Source organism: Podarcis gaigeae, assembly GCF_964106915.1.
Source record: "Podarcis gaigeae genome assembly, chromosome: 12".
In the NCBI taxonomy this organism is placed as follows: Eukaryota; Metazoa; Chordata; class Lepidosauria; order Squamata; family Lacertidae; genus Podarcis; species Podarcis gaigeae.
The window spans coordinates 24,318,933-24,340,601 of record NC_139688.1 but is presented as its reverse complement, the minus strand read 5'-3'; the positions used below and the strand labels follow the sequence as shown (position 1 = coordinate 24,340,601).

Sequence of the window (21,669 nt, the reverse complement as noted above, 5' to 3'; positions counted from 1 at the left end):
ACTCTGTAATTAGTAGTGACCAGCATACTTCCTAATGGCTGTAAAATTAAGAGCCAATGTTACTATGACAGAAGCAAACCTGTTTAGTTTGACCCTGGTCTGCCTCAACCATGTAAACAGGAATTATAGAGAATGTCCACATTTCAGTGCAACCTTCCCTAACCTGGTGCCTTCCAGAGATTGTCAGACTACAACCTCCATCATCCCCAACCATTAGTCATGAAGATTGGGGATGATGGGAGCTGGAGTAAAGTGATATTTACAGAACCCTAGAGGAGTGTTTTAAAAAGTGATTTCTCCCCCACACCTGCAGTCCAAAGTGGTGCATCCTATTCTCTCATTTCAGAATTCCACCACTGTTTTCCCACCTCATTCTGCTGCATGTGAACTGTAGGACCAGGACTTGGTCATTGTGGGTGTATCCATCTGGTGTCCCTTAACTGATGGAAGGTGTCCATCAGTTGAACAGGAAGAAAAGCCATTTTTGGTGACTCCTGCCCACCCCCACCCCAGATACCCTCTGCTTTAGAGGATCTCCCAGCACTCTGGAAAAGATTTGGATGCTGGGGGACTGCAAGAAGGAAAGACAATCTCAGAAAATTGCCCCCCTTCTCATTTTGCTGACTGATGTCTTCCGCCAGCAGAGAAATACCAATTGAATATCTGGCATCCATATATATTCCATTATTAAGGGCAATAGGAAATGTTGTTGTAATATTTCTACTTTTACCTCACCATTTTCTTCCCTCAAAATGAGTCAGATTTCTTCTAGGATACTGGTTTCAAACTGGGTTCTGGAAAGCCCAGAAACATTTTCCTCAGAAGCTTATTACCAATGAGATGGTTGGCAATGGCATATATGTTTTCTTGAAATACAATTTGCATCCTATTGCTGGTCTTCCCCTCCAGGAACAGGAAAAGCAGCAACATAGGAAACTGCCTTATACTAAGTCAGACTGTTGGTCCATCTAGCTCAGTATTACTGACACTGACTGGCAGTCTCTCTCCAGTGTTTCAGATAAGAGTCTTTCCCAATCCCTGGAGATGTTGGGGATAGAACCTAAAGATCATCCTCACAGTGAAGCCCAACAGGCCCAGTCAACATCCCACACCCTGCATAAGCAGGAGTTTCATGACTGTCAGGCTTGTTGGTGTTCCTTAGAAGTGTTCCCTAAAGCTACAAAATCTGAAATATGAATGTTTTCTAATAGCCGTAAGTGAAGACATTAGAGGTCTACTGTAGGATGCTTACAGTTAATGTTTCCAAGTAACCTTCTCTGTCTTGATTTTGTTGATGAGTAGTCCTCACTTTCAGAAAGAATGAACACTATTTCAGAGTGATGTGATAAGTGCAGCAGTTCATGTTTCAATGCAGAAATCCACTCAGTTTCCATTCTTTCTTTCTTTTTTATAAAAGGAATTGTAGTGAATTTGCAGTCTGAATAAAAAGTTAAGGCTGCAATAATTCTGCACACAGAGAGCACGGGAACTTCAGACAAAGCACTCCTAAATTAGGCTAATATATGTGTTTCGTTCCAAGGGAGCCAAGCAATAAAATCCTTGAAGCAACCATTACCATAAGGTAATTGACTGTATCTGCAAGTTAAATGTTCCAAGAAAGAGACAAAGTTATTTCCAACTGACAAGGTCAGTTATCACCTGTCTGCATCCCCACTGGTGAGTGTTACTGTGAGTAACTTTCAACACAAAATAGCAAGCAAAACTTGGAAAGTTTTTCAAATTACCCTTTTTACATACTTCAAAATAAACAAATGTAACAAGCTTTTATAGCTATGCGATTAATTGCAGTCTTGAAGTCTGACCTTCATCTTCACACACCTGCTTGGGCATTATATAGGGAGTTAACCAGCACTGAGGACCCAGTGTGGTGCAAGACCACTGAGACTGCGACCACTGATGACTTGAGATGGCGACTGGCAAGCACAGTCCCCCTGAACTAAGGCCAAGAGCTCTTTACCCTTCAGGACCTGTTAAGGGGAGGTCCCCCTTATTATCTATATCCTGAAGCCTAGGTGGAATGGTGACATGTCCTCTTAAAATGGTGGTGTGTCCACCGGCCTGTCCATCCCCAAGATCTCACTAGGCTTTGAAAGATGAAGAGGCTCTGAGATCTCGTGGGAGGATCGCCCTCTCCCTCCAGCCATGGTGTCCTTCGTGCAACCCTGCAAATCATTCAATGGTTTCAACAGGTTTGTTGGGCCACAATTTATTGTATACGTACTCAAAGGTTTCTCCTGACCACTAAAGGGGCCTAATGATCTAAGAGAAGTAGATGTTACTATTTTTAAGTGCCGCTGAGTGCTGTAATGATCACTTACAAAGGCTGCTGCAATTCCTGACCCGTAACCCAGATGTTTTATTTTTTAATAAGTTCAATTAATTTTTCAATTATCTGGAACGAGCTAAAAGAAGAGAATGGAAGCGGGGGATGAGACACAAGCTACTTTCAGGGAGATGGAGAAGACTGTCACTTTTTAATTAGCGAGGTCTTCCTGTGAGGCAAAGCTGCCTTGGAGACATTTTCTGAAGAGGCTGCCTTAGCCCTTGCACCAAGAAGATGTTGTCAGGACGATAATTATAACAAATATACAGACAGAACTCCTGGATGCTTTCAGACTAAAGAAGCATAATGAAACAGACGTGATAACTGAATGAACTCTCAGCTGACCCTCCTCGCTCCTTCTAGCAGGTGACAAAGGCCTCTAGCAGTAAGACAAGGGGAATTAAAATAAGAAAAGCTTGTAATAATTATGGAGGCCAGCAGGGAAATGAACACTCTAAAAAGACAAGAAACAGCAAGGTGGAATTACTCAAGCAGCTTCATAAAGTACATTTATTTTGAAGTTTGCATAATGCCTGTTAAGGTGCGTGTCAGAATCCTTAAGGTAACAATGTAGATAAAGTTGGGGGCAGGGGTTTAAGCAAAAAGCAAAATGTTTTTGGGTTGTATCCATTAATGATTTGCACTAGTAGAAAGTGCTTCCACTTGTGCGAGACAAGGCATCTGATTTTCACTGATTTCCCCCATCTAGTGATGAATAGCATTATAAGTCTATGCTCTGGGGTGGTGCTGAAGGATACAAATGTTCTGATGAAAACTAGTGGATCCCTTGCTGATAAATTCAGCAGGTGGGGAGCTGAGAACTCTAGAAAGAGAACAGGTACATAGGTAGAGGTGGCTGCCATTGGGATTATCAATTCAAATCTAGCAAAAGGTTGTCAAGATTACGTCCTTGAAATGAACCCATCAATCAACCATCATGACTAATGGGTCTCACATGGGTCTCACAATGAGATTTAAGCATGACATGTTTTTTTTTTCTGGATGAAGCCCATTTTGTGCCATGTTAAAGGTGGAACTGTAGCAATACAAAGCTGCCTTTCCCGGAGTCATACCCTCTGGTCCTTCCATCTCATATTGTCTACAATGACTGGCAGCAGCTCTCTATAGTTTCAGACAGGGATTCTCTTCCAGAGCCTTACCCAGAGATGCCAGGGGTTGAGCCTGGGACCTTCTGAATGCAAAGGAGATGGTCTGCCACTGAGCCATGGCCCCTCCATTTAGCCCTGATGTCAATGGACTCCAATTCCCACCAGTCCCAGCCAGCATGGCCAGTGGCTAGGGATGCTGGGAGCTGAGGTACAGCAACATTTAAGCCATAGATCCCCCATCCCTGTGCTAGAAGTTTGTGTTCACTGCAGCGCTGCTCACCTATAAAACAAAGTTGAGATGTGGGGTAAGCTGCTATTTTGTGCCATGTCTCATTTGAGATTTTATCCTTAGTTCTGTAATGTTCTAAGGAGCGGTTGTTGCTGTCAGAAGGAAGGGAAACAGCTATCAGTGGAACAGAGCTATAAAAGGATATTTCCTTTCTCTCCCCCTGGGCTGTTAAGTAAGTTGTTTGCAGCAAGAGAATATGCAATACCTCCATTTCTTTTGTTTCTCTAGTTGGAATAAGCAGCTCGGCTGCCTCTTGAGGAATAAAAGAACTAAGAACTGATTTGCAATAGTGTTGGAATCTTTTTATTTTATTTACTTTTTAATGGCTGTGCTCATCAGCGGTTACTGAACTACCCAGGCAACAAGGCTGCAAATTTTCTGCTTCACTCTTTTTGTAAAAAACAGGGGGAAGGATGCCTACCAAGGTTTTTTAAACACTTACGGTAGATAATAATGCAAATAATATTGCATTCAGTCAATGTTGGAAATCTTAGGATTTGGGTTTATCAGGTACAGTATTAAAAACAGCTTTTAAAACAGGTAGTTTTTTTTGTTTCAAATAGTAATTTTTAAAAAACCCTCTCTTGCTTTGGATCCCTGCATTACTGAAAGGATTGAATTAAATTATTAAACACGAGGAGTCTTCCATAAACTTTGACAATTGCAAATATAGTATTTGTATCGGATACAGGGTTTTCTACTATCCAGGCTTGTAGTCTTGTGGATGCAGAGATGAGTTCAAAAACATTTACTTACATTGCATCAGTGACTAAGCTTCTAGCCAGCTACAATTGCTTTTTGGTGCTTTGCTCTGCTTTTTACTCTTTGTTTCTGGTCGCTTGCTGGGGTGGTGGTGGGAATTGTTTTCTCCTGGTGGACTTGCCTTTTTGTCCCCACTATCAAGATAAAGTGTCACCAGTCAGATTAAGTTTAGCATGACAAAAGCACTCCAGTTGTTGGGGGAGGGGTTTCTATGCCAAACTGCCGAGGATCCCTCCATCCAGCCTACTTCTGGAAAAAAAGCTGTAGATTTACTTTCCCAAAGCCTGAGAATTCAGGCTTTAAACAAAACTTGTGAAATTCCATTAGAACACAAGAAGTTTAAGAACTATGCAGCTTAGCATCTGAAGAAGATTTTAAGGAGAAATTCCAGGGGAAACTCTCCTAGTAACAATTTAGCTACTTCTGTAGAGTCTTGGTTTTTAGAGAATGTGCAGAGTTATTTGCAGAAAAGATGGCCTGAGAATACTAGCCTCTTGCAGAACATCTGTGGTCACCTTAATTGTATGGTTCTGAAGGAGACAAAGGTGCTGTGATGCCCTACACATTTATGGGAATCTGATGCCAGTAAAAGTGTTTTGTGAATCAGTGGCATCTCTGGTCCAGGTAGTTCAGGTACCTAGTACAGTATGTATTTAAATGATGAGCCTAACTTCTTAATGGTTTTGAACTTCCATCATAAAAGTTCAGACCAGTTAGACTACTGTGTGAGAGAGAAGGAGGGAGAGAGGGGAAGGAATTAAATTGGAAAGGGGGATTGGAGATAAAACCAAGGCTATCGGTTTATTCAGGTGGTGGTCAGCAGGCATCCAGAGTCTCAGAGGCTTTAGATGTTGCTGTTGATCTTCTGTGGAATATGTTATACCCTTCTTTATGGAAGCAGAGTCAATTATGCAAATAAATCAAAACAAAAATATGCTCAATAATATGTCTAATTCAGATCACATAATTTATTAGTTTTCATTGGCACAAATTTTTGGGATACTTTGAATGCAGAATGTGGATTTTTCTTCTTGTTCAGGGATATTTTTTATAGTTCCAAGTACTATGAACATTTGAGTTGGAAGATCATTGTTGTTATGTATATTTGCCATGAGTCTATTAAACAACTCAACTTACTGTTCAGCTCAGTAGCGAAAGTCTTTGAAACTAATTATTACTGCAATTATACATGCAATCTTCCCCAGGCTGCAATCGCCTTTCCAGCTCTGAGTCAATTAATAAAATACCCTATACCAAGAAACTTCTACTAATAAACGATAGTCATTATTTTTTTTACTGGCAATGAATTGGCTTTTAATTTTTATTCTGTTCCTTTATGAGGAAGTTAATATTTAATAATTCATGTTTCTGCTGCCTCTAAGTAAAAGATGGACAGGTGTAGAAGAAGGCAGTCAATATTCAGGTACTCCTGAAGTTTACTTACATTTCAGAGAAGTGTCCAACAGTTAAAATCCTCTTCCTATAGGTCAGGGGCATCAAGCCAGGTACACAATACTCTGAAACAAACTTTTTCATTACTGGGGACCCCAAGGTTCTGGGGTCCAGGGACTTGAACCCCTTTCCATAGAGTCAGTGGCACAAACCACCTCTAAAACCCTGTTTAAGGGTAGCACACCCCAATATAGTCCTTTTTAGGGGGGAATCCTAAAGGATTAGAACAGACGATGGGCCTTCCAGTGAAAAGCAGGTGGAGCAACTGTCCTGTTTTGTGATGACAGAAAATAGGCTCTATATTCTATGGTGTTGGAGGAGACTCTTGAGAGTCCCATGGACTGCAAGAAGATCAAACCTATCCATTCTTAAGGAAATCAGCCTTGAGTGCTCACTGGAAGGACAGATCCTTTGGCCACCTCATGAGAAGAGAAGACTCCCTGGAAAAGACCCTGATGTTGGGAAAGATGGAGGGCACAAGGAGAAGGGGACGACAGAGGACAAGATGGTTGGACAGTGTTTTCGAAGCTACCAGCATGAGTTTGACCAAACTGTGGGAGGCAGTGGAAGACAGGAGTGCCTAGCGTGCTCTGGTCCATGGGGTCACGAAGAGTCGGACACGACTAAACGACTAAACAACAACAACAACAATGATTATGAAAAGACAGTCTTGATAGTAAAAGAATTAGCAATTAGTTTAGCCCTTGTGAAGTAGAAGAAATGGGGCTTTATAGTAGGCACCATGTGACTTAAACTGCAGGTGGGAAACCTGTGGCCCTCCAGAGGTTGCTGTGGCCCTCCAGTCACCATGGCCAATGGCCATGGAAGATGGAAGTTGTAGTCCAACAACAATGCTAAAGAAGCACTACTTGTAAACTACTTTGTAGCCTAATTTGGCATTATGCAGCACTTACATTAATAAACAACAACATCTGGAGGGCTACCGTTTGACTTAACACATGGATGTGAAAATGCTAATAATATTAATATTTTTTGTATTTTACCTTGTTTCTAAGTTTTGATGGTTGGTCTAATTAAAGTGTTTACTATTAGAGATATTTTTAAATAAATCTAAGCAGTGTGCAACTTAAAAATAAAGAACACCATTAAAACAAAGTATACTGTAAAACCAGTAAAATTCAGGGAATTTAGACAAATGAAGGTCCAAACAGGGGTAGGCAATATTTCTGGTAGAATTTAGGTAACACGAAGTCATACTATTAATACTATAGCTTTGTATTTATTATTTACTAAAATAATACTGTTTACCAAAATAGCACTGTTTGCCAAAATAGTACAGTTATGTATTTCAGCATTCAGAAAACATGACACACAGTTGCTCTGGTGAAAGAAATCTTTGTGGACTGGCTTTTCCCTGCTGCCTCCATCAATGACTATGTCACTTTTTAACATGCTTTATGAAAATATACATTGATATAATAAGAAAGACACATTCAGTTATAGAAGAAGTCCATCAATGTCGTTTTTAATTGAGAGCGGTCAGAGCTGTCACAGGACTGTCACTTCTATAATGGACATGTTGAAACATGGAGGAATTACTAAGGCGATAGAGACAGAATCTATGAAACTGACTGAGTGCTAGGGAGGGGCTACAGCTCAGCAGCAGACCATCTGCTTTGCATGCAGAAGGTTCAGGTTCAGGTCCTGACATCTCCTGGTAGGACTGGGAGAGGCCCTTGTCTGAAATCCTGTTCTGAGTTACATAAACCAGTAGTCTGGTTCTGTATAAGGCAGCTCTCCCTCTGACCTCTGCACCAAAGGAACATAGATTAACAAACCTGGAACCATCCACAATTGTAAATTATGGCTGAAACAAGATGAATGAGCTGCCAATATGCTTTGAGACCAAATTTAAGGTTTTACAGTTAGCAAGACAACTTGGGAGGAGGATATTCCCTATATACCTGCTGATAGCTGTGGACACCTAGAAGGGCCCTTCTAGAGGGGGCCACATGTGCTGGAGGTTTGCTCCATGGTAGCTTGGACTAGATCCTTCAAGACAGTAACACCTGCCCTGTGGAAGGCACTACCTGCCAAAACTCATTGACAGGCTGCAACGCTGTGTGCATTTCATCAGATGCTAAAAACTTATTTGTTTTTATAGGCTTTCCTAGAAGGATGAGTTCTTACTTGTTTTATTTTGTTGCTGTATACAGTATCGCTGTTGGCAACCATCTGTTTCAGGAGGCAATGGAGGAGTGCGCCTTTGGGGGTAAAGTCAAACTGCTGGGCAGTTGCAGTGCCTGCTATGGCTGTAGAGACAGAGACATGTTTTGTTTCAGCTGGAGCAGATGAAGGCATCCAGTTGTGCTGCTGCAGATGCACCAAGGCATTTCTTCTCTCTGTGCTCTTCCCACTGTGGTACTGTTGTGATGCTCATCGTGATTTAGAAATATTCATAATACTAACAAACCACTACAATACTCTTAATTCAGGATTTCCCAAACTTGGGTTGCTAGCTGTTTTTGAACTACAATTCCCATCATCCCTGACCTACTAGCTAGGGATTGTGGGAGTTGCAGTCCAAAAACAGCTGGAGACCCAAGTTTGAGATACCCTGCTCTAATTTAATCTCTGTTTTCCCATCCTGTTCTGCTCAAAAGTGAGCATTCTCTTCCTAAAGAAAATAATATTGCCAAATTCCTAACCAAACTTGTTTTTCAGAACTGAATTTCTCCCTGCAATGCCTTTGGCCTTTAAAAAGGAAATTTATTTGCTACTGCCTATAAAACTTTACTACTTTGTTGCAATGTTTAATTGCATTACTGTCGAACAGAGCCTCAGGAATGTGTACATCAAATCCCACTATTAAATCTGACATTCCTAATCTATAAAATATATACACACGGTTCCAGTTTGTCATTTATGATATCTTCTTTAGGCTACAAATCAAAACAAAGCATTTGTATGCACGTATGGGAGAAATTGTAAGGTGTGGAGGGATGTATTGGTGTCCATGGTGAATCACACAGCAAACAAGGGTTTTCATTTAAATGACTTTCATAGGACCTGTATGTTCCTACTGCCTGTATTCCAGAGAGTTACCGTATACTGTAAATGGCTCACACTAGGCAAGTGATATAAGCACATTAGCTCTTTCCTTTCTGATAGCTCCCCGCAGAGAAACACTGCTGGAGATCATCCTACGTGTTGAATTGATATCATTTCTTTAGGGTCACTGACATTTCTTAAAGAGACTTCTATGCTCTGTGATAATTAAAGCAAAACATATTGCCATTATCTGTCTCAGTAGTAATGTGGGGTCCCCCCCCAAGGTGTAATGGGCTGATCAAATATTTAAGGAACTTAGCAATATTTCTTAAGGTTGTGACTACAAGTTTCAGAAAAGGCTTGTCTTCACAATCGAGCACCGTTTAACTCTATTTTATATGCCTAAATAAAAATGAAATCCCATCCTCTTGTGCCCTACACAGGTCATGATTGAACTGTGAAGTCTTCCTGTCAGGATCTAGAGTCCTGATTTAATTTACAAGCCCACATACCTTAGAATAGAGGACCCAAGAACTCTTGATGTTGCAGAGGGTCATGCAGCTTACATCATCATCTTATCTACCCCTGAAATAGTGTCTGAAGCTAGTCCAAGGAGCTGCTATCCCAACCTGAATAACAGGCTAGATCTCAGCTAACAGCTCAATCCTAACCATGTCTGCTCATAAGTAAGTCTCATTGAGTTCCATGAGACTACCAAGTAAATACATATAGCATTACTCTTAGCTGGGAAAAAGCCCCATTAATATCAATAGGACTTACTTCTGAGTAGACATGGTTAAAAAGTAAAGGTAAAAGGACCCCTGACCATTAGGTCCAGTCGTGGCCGACTCTGGGGTTGCGGTGCTCATCTCGCTTTACTGGCTGAGGGAGCTGGCGTACAGCTTCCGGGTCATGTGGCCAGCATGACAAAGCCGCTTCTGGCAAACCAGAGCAGTGCACGGAAACACCATTTACCTTCCCGCCGGAGCGGTACATATTTATCTACTTGCACTTTGACGTGCTTTCAAAGTGCTAGGTTGGCAGGAGCAGGGACCAAGCAATGGGAGCTCACCCTGTCACAGGGATTTGAACTGCCGACCTTCTGATTGGCAAGTCCTAGGCTCTTTGGTTTAACCCACAGTTCCACCCGCACCCCTGACATAGTTAGGATTAGACTGTTAGGGTTCAGTCCAGTGTAAACAGGTGCTTCAGACACCTTCAGCATCTACAAATTAAAGCAGGTATGAGGAACCTGTGGCCTTTCAGATGAATGTTGGACTCCATCTCCTGTCATCCCTGACTGCAAGCTGCGCTGGCTGGGACTGATGGGAGCTGGAATCTGATAACATCTGGAAGACAACAGATTCCACATCCCTGGTGTGTGCTGGTCCTGCAGCATTTAGCTTAGTGACTTCATTGTGTTAGTTATAGCAATTTTTAAAGGTTTATATTCTTTCCCTCAGATAGCTGCATTTTAAAGTCAGGTCCATTTTTCTACCCCCACCCCTTCATTTGTCATACTAAATCTTCATACTGTCAAAACTAGCCCAGACTTTGGTAATGGACATGTCAGTCTTCATCTCTCCAATGACCACAGTTTTCTCTCACCTCCATGTTTTCCCATCATTGGCTCATCATGCCATCTGCCTTTCTCTCCCTTGTATATTATCAGCCACAAAACCACTTGGTTCATTCTTCCTTTTGAAACAAACATTCTGAATTTAATTACTAAATGGAAGAGTTGGCAGATCAGTTAGCTTTCCTCAGGGTAAGATGTTGTCGCTTAAAGCAAGAAAGAAGAACCGATCAAAGAATTATCAGAGATATGAAGGCAGTCGCATATAAGGATTGTATTTATGTTTTGAGATGTTAAAACGGTAGCATTCACTTTGTTGGGCACACAGTGGGCACCTAGTCAACAGGAGGTGAATGGTGCCACTCTAGTGTACATAGGTGGGCTTTCACTTTGGTGAATGTCCAACAACCTTAAGATGAATGCATGAAGAAATTCTGACTTTCTTTTTTGTGATTACCAAGCTCAAAGAAGCATTTCCCTGAAAATCTGCCTTAAAACTGCACAGTGAACTCATGGTAAGATGCAATTTAGCAAAAAAATTATTGCAGAGAAACTCGCATATCAGAATAGTATCACTAAAATATTAATTGAAGAATTTTTTGGGAAGGGAGGATACTTTTATTTCCTTTATTTTATGTCATGGTATTGGGGCGGGGCTACGTGATCCTATAAAGAGACACAGTTCCTGATCAACTTCAGAAGTTCTGCCCAAATATAATCTGCCTGAGGGCAAAACACCATAATAGGCCGACACGCTTGCTGGCTCACAGATACTTTGGGGAGGATTTCTCAGCTTCTCAAGAAGTGTAATTATTGATGTGGCTGCAATTATTGATGCACCTTTCCTGTTCAGGGTCAAGAGAGATCTTGAGGGGGATTATATATTCCTGAAGGGAATATAGGGACCAAAATCCTTAACTATTGCTTCTATCTTAGATCCAAACTCCCACTAGTGGAGGTTTTTAGTGTGTATGGCTTTTCCTTTCAGAGAAATTGGAGGGTGAAGTCTTGATTGGTGGTGATCCTGATATGTCACATTGTGAGGGTTTGGGCAGGAAGGGTTGAGGAACCCCAACCCTAGCTGTCAAGTTTTCCCTTTTCTTGCGAGGAATCCTATTCGGAATAAGGGAATTTCCTTTTAAAAAAGGGAAACGTTGACAGCTATGACCCCAACTTCTCTGTTCAGGGTGTGCAAATTTGCAAGTCTTTTAGTCTCCCATGGACACATGGCAGGAGATACATTCTGCTGACCTAGGTTTCATTTTCTGTTCCTCTCAATATGGGTCCCCCTGCATAATCAATTATGTCTCAATAGACTGTTCTTTCCATGAAGGCTTGAAGGGGGGGGGGTGTAGGCCCCAGGAAGATAGATAATAATTAACCTTTGGATTCTGGGCACTAAGCAGGAATCCCCTGTATGGTATTGGAAAAATACTCTCCTAGCACGTCAGGAATCAGTGCAGGCGTCAAGTGATGTGATACAACAATAGGTAAAGGTAAAGGGACCCCTGACCATTAGGTCCAGTCGTGGCCAACTCTGGGGTTGCGGCGCTCATCTCGCTTTATTGGCCGAGGGAGCCGGCGTACAGCTTCCGGGTCATGTGGCCAGCAGGACTAAGCCATTTCTGGAGAACCAGAGCAACGCACGGAAATGCCGTTTACCTTCCCACGTGGAGCGGTACCTATTTATCTACTTGCACTTTGATGTGCTTTCGAACTGCTAGGTTGGCAGGAGAAGGGATCGAGCAACAGGAGCTCACCCCGGCGCGGGGATTCGAACCGCCGACCTTCTGATCGGCAAGTCCTAGGCTCTGTGGTTTAACCCACACCGCCACCCATGTTTAATTGTAATAGGGATTCCTCCTGCCCTGTTGTATGGGACTCTATGCAGTCCTGAAGGGAGTGGCCATAAATGAATCATCTAAACAATGCTGCTTCCCTGTTTTTACCTACCCTCTCACCATATATCCAATTGTGGTGGGACATGAAGCAGGGACTCTCATGCCAGTCTTAAGACTCAGGTAGATTCATATGAGAGATGGATCCTTGTTGTAGGTAGTTTACTTGCACATGCTATTTCTGTGATACAATATGAGCACAGATATACTGCGGTCATACCACTGTAATAATATATAGTAAGACTCGTTTTTCTTTACTGTGTAAATCTCATTAATTTTTAGTGCAACACATCTCTAAAATAAGGTCCGTATATCCATTTACAAAACAGACAAAACTGCTAGCATTTATAACTTTTTCTAGCTATTTTATGTTCTAACATTTTATCCATTATTACTCAACAAGCTTCTCACTAATTTGATAATTAAATGGCCTGTTTGTGTTTTTTTCTGCAGAAAAGCAATGGAACTATTCTGTTATTGAATCTGATAAGCTCTTTCTTCATATGATTAGAAATGCTAAGGGAGGATTTTTCATTTCCAGTTCGCAAAGGCAAACTTTTTAAAAAATAAATAAATAAATGCAGAGATAAATGAGGAAATCTGAGCTGCTTTAATGGCGTTTGACTCATAAAAGTGTCTAAGTGGTGTTTGAAATAAAAAAAATGAGTTATGCATTCATAAAAGACATACAGATTTGTTCCCTGCTGAAAACTACTTGCATATTTGGAACGGGAATAGTAATAAGATTTCCTCTAATTAGAAAACTAATCATATTTCCCCCACCAATCTAAGCCCTGTTAACTCATGATACCAAAACCTGGTAAGATGTTGTTCCATGATGGAAAAAATGGTGGGATAAAAATGAATTAAATAAGAAATAAATAAACTTGAGTATACCTAAAATAGCTCCTGCGATCCCATCTGTGTTTTTTCAGAGAAGAAGAAGAGCAATTTCTGAAAAAAACAGAAACTATTTTAGGTGCTATTTTAGGGAACTATTTTAGGTTCACTCAAGTTTGTTTATTTCTTATTTAATTCATTTTTATCCCACCATTTTTTCCATCATGGAGCGACATGCCAAAAACAAACACACATGAGGTGAAGGTACCCGTGTGTGTGCCACAATGGTCAAATTATCTCTGCCCAGTAAGGGGTGCAATGGATGGACCAGCCACACCTGTTGATAGGTGTCTTTTACTACAGAGGCCACCTGAGTCTACATGGACAAAGATGGCTCCAAGAACACCCCCCCCAAACTGCTTATCTGTTTTTTTTTTCAGAGGGAGTGCAACACCATCTAGAGCAGGCAGATCCCCCAATTCTTGAACCTGGGAACCACTTGCCCACAGTGTCCTAGCAGGATTCAGCTTCAGTTTATTGACCCATATCTACTCCATAAAGTGCAGTGGTTCAGCTTATGCACAGCCTCTCCTTATATTTAATAGAAGAGTACAGCTGAGAGTCAATAGTATACTGATGACGCTGTGTCCCACACCTCCTGATGATTGTTCCCAATGGTTTTATGTAGATGTAAAATAGCATTGTGGACAAAATAGTGTCTCGAGTCATCTGGCAACTAAGCTACCAAGATGTAGGTGTGAGTCTCCGGTACCAGTCATGCGGGTAGGAGCAAAACCATCATAAAACTGTGCTTCCAACACCCAAGCCATGGCCCTGCCCATCCGTCAAAATGGACCTCATCTTCTCCGTGTCTTTTTGTTGTTTAGTCGTGTCTGACTCTTCATAACCCCATGGACCAGAGCACGCCAGGCATTCCTGTCTTCCACTGCCTCCCGCAGTTTGGTCAAACTCATGCTGGTAGCTTCGAGAACACTGTCCAACCATCTCATCCTCTGTCGTCCCCTTTTCCTTGTGTCCTCCATCTTTCCCAACATCAGGGTCTTTTCCAAGGAGTCTTCTCTTCTCTTCTCATGAGGTGGCCAAATTATTGGAGCCTCAGCTTCAGGATCTGTCCTTCTAGTCAGCACTCAGGGCTGATTTCCTTAAGAATGGATAGGTTTGATCTTCTTGCAGTCCATGGGACTCTCAAGAGTCTCCTACAACACCATAATTCAATAGCATCAATTCTTCAGCGATCAGCCTTCTTTATGGTCCAGCTCTCACTTCCAAGCCATGGCCCTGCCCATCCATCAAAATGGACTGTATCTTCTCCATGTCTTATATCTGTCAAGTATTAGTCCATTCCAATTATACATCCTGAAGGTAGGTTTCACTGGGCTACAAATCACAAGAACAAAGTGTCTCTTGAAGAGCTATGGAAAGAGTAGGGACTAATAAGGAAGCTGACGGGAAGAGGGAGAGGACCTTCTGCTGCCTGTGGTGAATGAACTATTTGGTATATGGGAGCTGCTTCAGGCTATGCAAGCCAAATAAGGTGAGGTAGTATAACTTTTGGTTGGGCTTCAGCCCTTTGGCTCTGGGCAACTAACTATTCATATCCTATATAGAAAATGGAAAAATTACCTACAAGTACAAGAATGTTTTGGAAGGATAAACGAGGTAAACTTTATTGCAGATTAACATATCCTTAGGGATTGCAATTATGGCAATAAATCTAAAAGAGCTCGTGAGGTAATATATGTTCATAATAAAGTATTTAGCTCCTATCCATAATCTCATGAGCAGAAGGGGGAAGAGAGGTTTGGCGAAGAAAACAGCATAATTAACAACCAACTTAATGGCAGGCATTACTACACCTCTCCAGAAGAATATGCGACAAAACCTGAAATGCTTAGAAAGCATTTTCAAAATAAATTTTATATACGTTGTGGCATGATTGCTAAACACCAATAAATATTAATGGTTGGTGTTTCTTTTTTGTGTTGTTTTTTCTGCAAGTGCAGTAAAACACTTTATCAAATGAGTGACAAGGGCCGTGATTTAAGACAATGATCTGGATAAAATTTATTAAACAAGAGATTTGTGTGACTGGATTCTGAACTAGTTGTGTTTTAACTCAGAGGTGTGTTTTAACTCACTGACCCTGACTTCCTGTTAGGTGTTCTTCATTCAGCAACCTTAAACACCTTCTGCATATGAACATAATCCTGATTCTCAAGGATGTTTTCATGGCTAACAGACAGGCTATACCACAACCAGAATAATGCAATCAAGATCTGTTATGGTACTTTGTGATGCATTTCACAGCTGCCATGGCGAAGATCCAAAGACATAGCTGCAGCCAAACATGAGGCTTAGGCTATTTTAGTTAAATTGTTGGCTTTTCTCCTTTTGAATGGCTGACCCCAAATGCCCGAAAGAGTAAGAAGTCTTAGCTGCAAAAGCAGCTTGCTTTCTGGCATGTTGTGGTTTGAAAACAATAAGCCTAAGGTCTCACCGAGCATAATAAACTGTAGTTTTGCGCATCTTTGGATTGTGGCTAATGTTACTGCGTTATATAAATGTTGTTATAAGGATGTTGCGGCATCCTTTTTGCATGCAGGAGAGGCACTTCTGTTTAAAAACTGCTTTCATTCTGTGTTCTTTTGTGATGCAGTTGATTTTAAGGAACACCCACGCTCTTTTGTAGGAACACTCATGGAACATAATGACCATGTCTATTTACAGCTACACAGAACCCAGTAGACATTATAGATAATGTGTGTATAAATGATTTGTTAGTGACTTTCACTTTGAATCATTGCAATTAGATGTTTGAGGGGGTTGTTTTATTAAAAACATTAATCCCAAGCAACAGCTTTCTTTTTACTGGGAGTTGGTAAGAACTCACTAGAAAGGTTCAATCAATCCAAACAAGGTGTAAGCAAAGCTGTTATCTCTGAAATTGTGTTTGTAGAAAAAAAGCACGGGAGGAAAGAGAAACAGCCTTACTCTATGAAATTCCCCAAACTATTTCATTAGTAACTCTGCTTTAAATTGACAAAATTTTAATGCAGCTTGCAAAACTATCGTTTTTAGGGGAGAACATTAATGACACCCATGAGAAACAACTATATTTCTTTAGATGGTGTCATAAGATGGTGTGTCACTTTGATTTTTTTAAACGGCTTATCTCACTAAGAACAGTAAAATTTCCTGGACAAAATGGCAAAAAGGTATATTGACTTTTGTTCTCATGGCTGAATCCAGGCCATGCCAGAATGAATCTTCCTTCAATGAAATGTCAATGAAATGAAGTCCAAGATTTTACAGATCCTCCAGACTTCAGTGCCATCCTACAAACCCTCAGCATCTTCAGAGAAGTGGTGGCAGCCCCATCTGCAGCAGAGTGTTTGCAACTTTTCATTTTTAATGTTTATAGATTACGTTCACTCTTAAAATAAACTGCAGCCATTTCATTAAATCAAGCCTCATCAAAGAATACATTTGCTCTGACTCTAAATTTGGACTCTGTCCAACACAGTAGAGCTGTGCCAGAATTTACTTGTAATAGTTAACATGTATTTTGGTGCATTGAGCTTTTTTTTTTACTGATATGGGGTATAAGTTTCATAAAAGACTGCAACTGAAATAAATAATGTGGGGAAGTCTTTTTTAAAAACCTGAACCTGTGTTTAAAAAAATCCAGCATGCTTAATGTATTCACACCTAAAAGTGCTAAAAAGCATTGTGGAGATTGAGCTGAACCAGCAGGTGGGAGTATTCAGCCTAGAATTTGATGTAGTTTGATACCCAATACTCTCATGCTCTAATGGTAGCATCAAAACCATAAGACTTCTGGAAATCAGTGAATAGAATATGATCCATTTACCATTTTGAAAAAGGCAATGATCATGAAGATGAAGACCTTCTCTGTTTATATTTAATATGCAGTTGGTCTGGTTTTGCATATTAGGAAGTATTGGCTTCAGGCAGGTTCAACTCCTTAATTCCTGTTGTCAGAATCTGTTCGCTCTTAGTAAGGCTGTAATCCTGCCAACACTTACAAGATGGTACATCTTGCTGAACTCTGTGGAATTTATTCAGAACTCAAAGTAAACTATTCAGAATATGTATAGAACAAGCTGCAATCACATGTACATTTTACTTGGAGCAAGCATCACTGAGCACAGCAGTACTTATTTTTGTGTAAATATATACAGGTCATTGCTGTTACTTTTAACAGAAGGGATGCTTTGACGTGTATCGTGTGCAGATCCTTAGCATGCTATAAATAAACAAACAAGCACAATTAATAAGTGTAATAGTTCTGTGTCTGTCTTCATTGAATGAGGAAGTGTAGAATAAAGATTGGGTTGTCTCATCGTGTCCCATCACATTCTTCTACAAGCAAACATGTATGTTCTGTCCCGCTCATTATGCTGGTGATTATAGAGTAAGTTGGCCAGGTGCAAATTACGACAAGGGTCCTGTGTCTTTAATAGTTGTATAGGACAGGAAGGTTCAGCAGGTGTAGATGACATTCCTTCCTCTTTATAGCTATTAAAGGTGCAGGAGTCCTGTTTATTTTTGCATCTGGCCATCCTGATGCAAAGTTATGAGGAAGACCTACTGGTCTGTTTATCTGTCAGGAATATTAAAAGGAAAATATAAGGGAAAGTTGACTGAACTGTGGACAACTGCAGGAAGTAAGAGGTAAATGCCTAGTTGAGTAAAAAAAGCCACAGCAGTGACAGCATTTGAGGAAATTGTACAGGATGAGGCCATATATGAAATGGTGACGATGCTATGAATTCATACTGCCCGCCACAGAAATAACACTGCAAATTTGCAACAGATTACTAGGAAGCCTTTTTTTTTAGCTTTACAAATGTAGTTCCTATGGGCATTTACTGGCCACATGAACTAGATGAAACCATGAAATGAAAGAGTGAGACAAATGAAGCATCAGTGTACAAATTCCAATTGGTCAGGCCATGTGCTGTCAAGCAGCATTTGACATGAAATGAATCAAGGCAGGTGAGACAAAAGAGATCAAAGGGTAGTTCTCTGGGGGACCAAATGAGAAACATGGGCTTCATTCCATTGTGCAAATGCAGCGCAAATAAGCTTCATGATGAGACGCTGTACACATAGATCAGCAAGGAGAGACTGTGTTTATTTTATAATGTGTGGCATTATACATTTATCACTAAATGTTTGTTTCTGAAATGGTGAAAAGAGGACCTTAGTCAAGGATTAAGAACATATGAATGTGGGGGGATGCTCCCCTAAAATCCAAGAAATAAATGAATGTCAGAATCTAGATAATATTTGGGATATTGAAGGGAAAATACAAGCTGCACAGGGATTCTTGGGCTAGCCTTTGCAAGCCAGCTGGCTAGTTAAGTGCAGAGCCATTAAGAGAGTCATTAAGGGTGTGCTGGGAAGAGGGAGGAGAACAAAGGCCAGACCTCCATGCGGCGCTGGCAGAAGGAGGCTGCACTAAGAGACCGGCAACCATGACTGACTGCTGCTTCAGACACAAGTTTGCTGAATCTATGAAAGATGCTCTTGGGATATAATGTTCTCCAGATGTAAATATGGGTTTATAATATTCCTTAAAGACAGTAGCCTCCACTGTGCCTCAATCCTCCCAATGGAAACACAATCCTGGGTGAGCACCTGGGACCCCTGGAATCTCACACCCTTTGTGGAGATTGGGGTGGTGTGTAACAATATATTCACGGATTTCACTGGGTCAGAATAATGCTCCAAAATAGCCCAACACATCTGGATTAAAGACATGATAGAACCTCTGGAAAGAACTTAAAAGTCCAGAGTGCATTTCTGAGTACACTCAGTTTTCCCTTGCCTCTGTATCAGGAAACCCAAGAGGACATGATCACTTCCTCCAAAGGTTCCCAGCTGCTTCCACTTCAATGTTCAATTCCTTCCTGTTGGTGAGGACTAGCGTCTTCAGTGTTCGCTGCCAAACATTCAGTCAGCTTTTCCTGCTGAGACTTAAGTGCTTACTTTTACTACTAGAAGCTGAAATCTTGCCTGCGGCTGTATTTTTGGTTCATGAGTAATGTAATGCTTGTGTGAGCGCCTCCATCCTGCCCTGCCTCCAAGTTGATTTAAGATTTTTAAAAGGCCTTGCAAGGATCATGCATACTCTCCAGGACAGTCTGCTTAAGGAAAATAGAATGTCGACCTAGTCTGCTTGCTGTTCCCTTAGGTATATCCTGCCAGCTTCCATATAACATTTTTCTCAAGTAGAACCTGGTCCTAGCAAAGCAACATTTTAAAACTGCTTTCCACCCACTAAAACTGCTCTAGGGCTTGTTGACATACTTCTCTGTGATAAGATCAAGAACACAAGGCTTGCTGGGGATTTTATATGTACTTCTATACCCTTAAGAACGACTTGTAGATGCTAGTGAATATGTAAATGAGCCAAGGCTGCAAGTAAGTTATTTATTATGGATTTATATGCATTGTGCAATTGGCAGCTACATTTTATTGCAGCAGGAAACAAATCTCTCAGTCTCCTGCTGTTTGAAGGTTTGGGAAGATTTATTAAAAGTTTAAAGGGGGATTTTTGAATTGGATAGAACATATCAAACTAGTGTTAGACAAAACAAAAAAAGTCCTCAAATATAACAAAAAAAAATGACTTACTGGCTTTGAATATTTGCATTTTGTATTCTATGTACATATATCCACACATGGTTCACATGTGCAGCTGTTCTAATAATGCTGTTAAGGGAGGGAAGGTTAGGCTGAATGCTTGGGTCCTCTTTTAACTATTGGAATAGCCAAGCTAGCTTTCTGGGAGACAAGCCATTAAGGGGAACAAAGGAAGGGGCTCAGTGCAAGATGGCAAATGGGTGGGGGCTCCTCCCTCAATTCACAGGTAGTTAAAAAGGACAAAGGCAGAGTTGAGAGTGGGAGAGTGAGTCATTTGAACTAGAAGCTGGAAGCAATAGACAGGGAAGCCAGAGTGATGCTTGATTTCTGTTTGTATCCAAGGCTGTGGAGGAAGCAAGGCCCACTTGGGGTATTAATGCTGTGAACCCCTCCATCATAGGTTCAGGTTGTATATATGTGTAAATAAACCATATATCACAAAGGAAACACAAAACCTGGGTAAACATCTGAAAGCCCGGAATCCCGCACCGCTTGGAGATTGGAATGGCATTCAACAATACATATTCTTGAGATCATTTATTTTCCCCAAGGGCTCTATGACTTTCTATTGAGAGCCAGTGTGGTGTAGTGGGTTAAGAGCGGTAGACTCGTAATCTGGTGAACCGGGTTCGCTTCCCCGCTCCTCCACATGCAGCTGCTGGGTGACCTTGGGCCAGTCACACTTCTCTGAAGTCTCTCAGCCCCACTCACCTCACAGAGTGTTTGTTGTGGGGGAGGAAGGGAAAGGAGAATGTTAGCCGCTTTGAAACTCCTTCGGGTAGTGATAAAGCGGGATATCAAATCCAAACTCTTCTTTGCCATCTGTTACTCAAGCTACCGATCAGCCTGAACTCCATGACTGTTGACTTGTTGCAGTGGCAGCATTTGTTTTGGGCACTGGCATGGGGGAGATGGAGAGTAGCATGGGGGAGATTGCTGGAGTAGCAGTTGTTGACGGAGCAGTGGCCCATGTGGTAGCAGTAGTAAAGGAGTTGGATCTCATTGTGGGGTTGGAATTGCAAGTGTGTGTATGTTAGCATCTGCCTATGTCGGTCATAATTCCAAGCTGAGTCCAGGAAACTTCATGCAGCTCCCATCAGTCCCAGTCATCATGGACAATGGCAAGCTAGGAGATCCTTTTACTCTCCAGATGTTGCTGAAGCATAGTCACCATCCCTGGCCATTGGCCATGCTTGCTGGTGCTCATGGGAGTTGTAGCTTAATAACATCTGGAGGGCCAAAAGTTCCCCATCCCAGGCACAGCCAATTGAAACTGGATTATGGAGAAGATCACGTCCACCCAAAGAGGAAAGAGAGCTGCTACACCAGCCAAGAGCCAGGTATACTCCACTCACCTTTGTACTGATGAAGAGAGTGGTAGAAACCCAGGAAATGCCTATTGACTACCATTTGCTGCTGACTAATATAACAGATCTGGAAAATCATGAAAGGAAAGCATTTCCCCTTGATATTGCTAGCAAAATGCCATGGTGAATGGTACTGAATATGAAATAAACTATTTCAATTGTGTGGAATGACTGCTACCATAATACTCCATTATGCCTCCTGACACAAAAGACTTCATCCTTCTAAGGCTTCAAAACACATTAACCTCATTTTTGTGGGGGGTGCAGGGTGCAAAGCCACTCTGATAGTCATTTTAATCAAGTGGAAGCTAAGCATAGGGGCCCACT

The 21,669-nt window shown here is 41.3% G+C and overlaps 1 long non-coding RNA gene across 8 annotated transcripts in view; it reads right to left on the bottom strand.

The window, feature by feature from the left end:
- The window catches only part of LOC310828072, a 95,175-nt gene that overhangs the window by 6,208 nt on the left and 67,298 nt on the right, over positions 1 to 21,669 (bottom strand). Inside the window, exons 6-7 of one of the 8 annotated variants that reach the window (XR_014556611.1) lie at positions 21,331 to 21,409; positions 4,987 to 5,391 (exon numbers count right to left, since the gene is read on the bottom strand). The exons of 5 other annotated variants lie outside the window; for them this stretch is intronic. This is a non-coding gene — a long non-coding RNA (uncharacterized lncRNA). Of the gene's footprint in view, positions 1 to 4,986; positions 5,392 to 5,825; positions 6,022 to 8,107; positions 8,230 to 10,731; positions 10,751 to 21,330; positions 21,410 to 21,669 lie in introns of those variants that run through there. 2 more of the 8 variants (XR_014556612.1, XR_014556609.1) reach the window with 2 other exon arrangements.